Here is a 6,536-nt window from a genome sequence, read left to right as displayed (position 1 = left end):
TTCAAAGATTCTATATTTTTTCCCCTTTCATAGTTAGATCTTGTTCATTTTATTTGTGTGTAAATTCCAAGCCTAAATACAATATGGTCAATAGATCTTCTAGCCGCCTTAAGATTGCGCTGGAATAAGACAATGCGATTATATTGAAATAAAACCTAGTAGACTACAATATTTATCTTCCAAAGGGTTTTTTTATCTAATGTGTGAATCCTACAAAGGATTTTTTTATCTTGTATAACGTGTAGGAATGTGCACATTCCCTTGGTCCCTTGGAATTTGTTGTAGCACCTTTTAATAGGCTACACACAGATTAGGGCTTCACTATGAAAAGCCATACTTAGTATATATTTGTAAATAAAAAAATATTTTATTAATACATTATATAGGTTAATTGATCCATCTTATCAATAAGATAAATTTAACTAAAATAATTGAGTTAGTAAAATATTAGAATAATAAATGTTAACAAAAATCAAATATGAGAGATTAAAATAATCAGGTTTAAGAAAAATGGTGAAGAATAAATTTGATTGAAAGTATAATTCTACTTACTTTATTATAGAAAATGAGTTTTTTTATCTTTATTAGTCATGTAGGAGATACAATAGTTTGTAAATTCATTCATTCTCGAATTTGTTCTCTAAGTGATGAATCTAATTTGATGGGGAAATGTGCTCTTACATGTGAAGTGATTTGTAATGAAAGGGATTGAACTAACAATAGATAGATGTAACATATTTTAATTGTGATATAGGAGCATCCAGGGTGTAAGAACAATCTTGCATCACACAAAAATATTGTTTAATTTTTTAGTTGGCTAATAATGATAGGGTTACTAATTTTGGCAAGGTTACTATTTTCTATAAATTGTAAGTTTTGCAGAAAATATTACACATACCTCTTGGATGGTGAAACAAAGCCAATGGTGAAAGAATCATCCAAATATCTTTTGGCATTCAAGAGATATTCAATTTTTTGAGGAAAATTTCCCCAATACAATTTTGATGGCCTTAGAGGCCTGAAATGGGCTTGAGAGTCATTGACTAATGCGTTTCCTCACAAGCTTTCCAACAATATATGATGATTGAAGATTTGATGGTTAGTTTGAAAGTTATGGCACCTAGAAGTTTGATTATAGGAAATCCAGTAAAACATTTTATTAAGTGGGAAAGTGGTCAACTAGTTTTTTGGCACCCAAAAATTAAGGATTTCACTTTCCAGAATATTCTAGAGGGATTATACATTCTAGATAAAGAAGGTGAATGGGGGTTATAAAACACAATTCTAGTAGTGCATATTGTGGCTCTAGCTTGCATATTATTACAATGAGAAACCCATGTGGTTGTAGCATGCTTTTTTCTGATTGTTGTATTTTCATTTCATTAGGATAATAGAAAGCAAGTGTTTCCTTTCTTGCATTTTTTTTCTTATTTTTCTATTTTTATTTTGTATTTAGATTTGTAATGGGAGTACCCTTTATCAAGTGGTATCAAAGCATAAGATCTTGAGTGTGTAAATGGATCACCAATCATGAGGTTGTTTGCACCAAGACTATGGATTTGAGTCTATGGGAAAAGTGAAAAAAATACCTTTATGAAGGAAACATGGTGGGAGAAATACTATTGTGAAAGAAGAGGGTTTTAGAGCCCTTTAGAGACAAGTTTAGGCCCTACAAGAGGAGCTATGCAGCGTATTTGATATTAGGCCAACAAATGAAAGTTAATATGAATCTACAGAAGAAGGTCAAATTGAAGAAGAACAAGAAGTGGCTAGAGATCTTGATGAGGGTAGGTTTTTCAGGGCCATATCCAAGATTGTAAAAAGGAGATAAAGCTTGAAGTTTCTACATTTTCTAGAATTATTAATCTAGAAGAGTTCATCACTTGGATCAATGATATGAAATAATATTTTAGCTATGAAGAAGTAAAATATCCTTAGAGGGTCAAGTTTGCAAAGACCAAGCTAAAAGGTTATGCCAATATTTGGTGGAAAACAGTTCAGTTAGAAAGAAATAGAAAAGGAAAAGGGAAAATAAACATATGGTATCAAATAGTGGAAAAATTGAAGAGATAGTTCATACCTTCCAACCATGGGCTTGATTTGTTGAAGAAGATGCAAGGGTTGAAGAAAGCATGAAAATCTATCAAAGAGTATATAGACTTGAGTTATATCGAGTCCTAATTAGAACAAGTCATTCCAAGGCCAACAAGGAGAAAAATTTCCATTACATAAATGAGTTGAAGTCAAGTATTCAAGAACAATTGATTTTGGTAAGAATGTCTACCATCAAAGATGTGTATCAATTTTATTTGAAAGTAGAAGAGAAGTTAAACCGAATATTTGAGAGCAAGAAAAATGGAAAAGGTCATGGTGGAAAGACTATTGGATGGTCTCAAGGAGGCCAGAATCAAGACCTAAATAATAATGAAGAAACTATTAGTAGTCAAAATTAGAAAGGAAATAATGCCTACTATCCCTATGATCAAAATAATGGAGATCAAAGAGGAAGAGGAAGAGGACTAGGACCAGGAAAATGAGGATTTTGTGGAACATTTTTCTAGTGTAGAGAAGAAGGTCATATAGCCTATGAGTGTCACAAATATCAAGGGAGGACAAATAGAAGACCCAAGGGTAACCCACGAGTTACCCATGTAGATGAAGATGTTGAGCCTTCACATTCTAAAGATGCATAGAGAGGAAAGGTTCTTGTTACTAAAGAGCCTCTCTGGAAGATGAGAAAGAACTAGCCAAAAGGAAGAATCTATGGTGGACAAGATGTATCTGTAATAATAAAGTTTCTAATGTTATTATAGATGGTAGTAGGATTGATAACTTTTAGAGGAAATGGTTAGTAAATTGAAGTTAAAGAGAAGAAGGCATATGAATCCCTATTAGATTGCTTGGTTGTAGAAGGATCATAAGGCTTTTGTCAATGAACAATGTCTAATAAAGTTAAAAATTAGAAACTATTATGATGAGGTACTATGTGATATTATGCTTACGAATGTTTCTCATATTTTGAAAGGAAGTCCATGGAAATTCGATCACCATGCAGTTCATGATGGGTATGCAAATACTTATTCTTTGACAAAGTATGAAGTTAGGCATGATACATGTACCAATTGAAAGAGATAGAGGAAAGGTATGCATCATTGAAAGAATATGTTTAGTAGATGGAAGAAAATTTTTAGATGACATGAAGCATGAACATATGTTTTTTTTTAATTGCTAAAGTTAACAAGGAGAAAGTAGAATATGTACACATAGAAGCTGCAAATTTGTTGGACGAGTCTCAAGATATTGTATATAATAATGTACCTAAAGGATTTCACCAATAAGGAAGATAAGTCATTAGATAGACTTTATTCTTGGAGGTCTTTTTCCAAATAAGGCAGCCCACAAAATGACTCCAGTAGAAAATGAAGAGTTGATAGAAAAGTACAAGAGTTGTTGCAAAAGGGATTTGATTTGAGAGAGTTTGAGTCCATGTGTAGTACTTACAGTACTAGCACCAAAAAAGAATGAGAAATTAAGGATGTCTATACTCCCAACCTATTAAAAATATTACTATTAATTATATATTTCCCTTATCGATCATGGATGACATTATGGATTGTTTGAGTGGAGCCATGTACTTCACAAAGATAAATCTAAAGAGTGGATATCACCAAATTTTGATTAGAGAAGGGGATGAACATAAAACAACCTTAAATACAAGGAGGGCTTGTATGAGTGGTTAGTCATGCCTTTGGGCTAACCAATGCACCAAGCACATTCATATGACATGAATGAGGTAGTAAGAGAATTTTTCAGGAAATTTGTTATTGTTTACTTGGATGATATTTTAATTTTCAAGAAGACATTAGAGGAAAATTTGATACATATTTGTAAGGTCTTTGGAAACTTAAGAGGAGAAAAGTTGTTAATTAACCTCAAGAAGTGTATCTTTTTGAAACAAGAGTTGGTGTATCTAAAATTTGTTGTCTTAGCAAATGGTCACATAATGGTCCTAGAAAAGGTAAAGCTATCCTTTGTTAGGAAAATGGTATCTCAACCTTGCATATTGAAGCAGTCACCGGTGAGGAGGGAACTCAAAGAGATCAATCCGGGCTGGTCAACAAGAGTAAATACAATGGAAACACACAAATATGATGGAGGCAATGCAGAAAAGATAGTTTTATTGCATGAAATTTGATTAAATCCAACTAGTAACAATTGGGTTACAACATAGTGACACACAAGCCTGGTAGAATAGGTCACAACCGGGACCTTGAATTAACAAATCTAGCTTCTAGGCATAGTCTATCTATCTGATATTTTGATTGATTCTAATTTATTGCATTCTAAATCATGATTATAAATATATATATCATTTCAAAGGATTGAGTCAGCACAAAAGGGATCAAAACCTGAAGAACAAGACCTAACGTGCAAAATGAACAAGGTTCGCCTCCGCCAAGAGATTCCTTTAGAAAATCCAAAGGATGGAATGTATATCGTGGGAAAAGGTCGGCCACATGCCAAGGAACATCAAAATAAATTCTCAAGGCTCCGCAATCTTCAGAACAGGTTTTGGTAGATCACCAGAATAGGTCTCAGGCAATCGGTAACAAAGGAACAACTGGTAACAAGAAACTGTCATGAAAACCGGTAGTGATATCTTGTTGGAAAGTTATCCAAATGCGATGCAGTCTGAAAGAAAGAGAGATAATTAAATCTTCAAGTAGAATCCAACTCCATGCAATCCGATGAGCCAAAACTGGGACACATAGAAAGGAAAACTGAAAGTGCAAACAAAAAACAAAACAAAAAGGAAAATGTTTATGGTTGATGCAAGATTGTTGTGAACTGGGGATGCTCCTGCATCAGACATCTGAGCTTAATGAAAAAGTGAGCCTCCCACTTTGTTGGGGTCAGAGGGAAATCAAGGTGGTCTACCTTTGCCTAAGAAATCCAAGACGAATCTTCAACCGGTCTTCTCTTCCACTTCACAAGATATTTTTTGTACTGACTGTTTCGGGTACTATGCTTAATCCTATTGTCCAAAATCTCTTCAATCTGATCTGGTTCCTTCCGAGGCAATTGTTTCTCAATATCTACAACACTATCCTCACTAAATTCTGATTCATGGTACTTATGAAGATCTACAATGTTGAATATAGGTGAAATACTTAGACTATCAGGTAGCTCCACTTCATGTGCATTTCTAGAACTAAACTTTCTCAAAATATTACAGGGTCCAAACTTCTTCATCTACAACTTATTATAAGTTCCAACCGAAAATTTCTCTTTTCTCAAATATATCACCACTTCATTGCCAACTTAAAATTTCTTATGTCTCCTCTTCTCATCTGCCTTCTCCTTATATTTTTTGTTCATGTCTTCCAAATGTTGTTTAACCTGAATATGCAATGTGGCCATGTGATCTACAAAATCTTTTGCTTCTGAACTCTTCTAGTATTCACTGCTAATGTCTCTCAATTATACTATTCCTCTAAGATGTACTCCGATAACAATCTCAAAAGGTGTTTTTCTGGTACTTCTATTCACTGAATTGTTGTAGGCAAACTCTGCTTGTGCAAGGATCAAATCCCAACTTCCGGTTTTATCTCCCACTAAACATCTCAACAAGTTTCCCAAAGTCCAGTTAACAAATTTTGTTTGTCCATTAGTTCGTGGATGAAAAGTAGAACTAAACTTCAAATCTGTCTTCATCTTCTTCCAAAGTGTTCTCCAAAAATAGCCAACAAACTTAGTGTCTCTGTTTGAAACTATGATTTTAGGTAATCCATGCAATCTCACCACTTCCTTGAAAAATAGGTCTGCTACATGTAATGCATCTAATGTCTTCTTACAAGGTATGAAATGAGCCATCTTCAAAAATCTATCCACTACCACAAATATAGAATCATTCCCTCTCGGTGTCTTAGGCAATCCAAGTACAAAATCCATGTTTATATCCTCCCAAGGTCTTACTGGTACTGTCAAAGGTTTATACAATCCCACATTCTGACTACTACCTTTTGCAACTTGACAAATTCTACAACTCTACACATATCTCTTAACATCCTTATGAATCTAGGGCCAAGAGTACTGCTCACTCACCAATGCAACTATTTTGTCAATGCCAAAATGTATGGCTAAACCTCCACTATGTTTCTCTTTTATTAGGTTCTCTCTAATGGAACTCTTAGGTATGCACAACTGAACTCCCCTGAATAACATCCAATAGTGAATGAAATAATCCAACCATTTTCTCCTATCAACCATAATTGGTTCTCTACATGCTTTCCAAGGTTCTAGAAAATACGGGTCTTCATCATACAAGGTATTCAAATCTTCAAAACCTAATACTGTCACTCTCATTTCTATCAGCAAATTTCTTCTCCTACTCAATGCATCAATAACTTTGTTAGATTTCCCACTTCTATTGTTCAACACAAAGGTGTAACTCTGCAAGAATTCTACCCATCTCATATGTCTCTAATTCAACTTACTCTAATTTTTTAAATATTGTAAAGCTTGATGATCTGTAT

This window comes from Cryptomeria japonica, chromosome 8 (genome assembly GCF_030272615.1).
Source record: "Cryptomeria japonica chromosome 8, Sugi_1.0, whole genome shotgun sequence".
Taxonomy (NCBI): domain Eukaryota; kingdom Viridiplantae; phylum Streptophyta; class Pinopsida; order Cupressales; family Cupressaceae; genus Cryptomeria; species Cryptomeria japonica.
The sequence above is the reverse complement of the archived record's forward strand: the minus strand, read 5'-3'. Positions refer to the sequence as shown.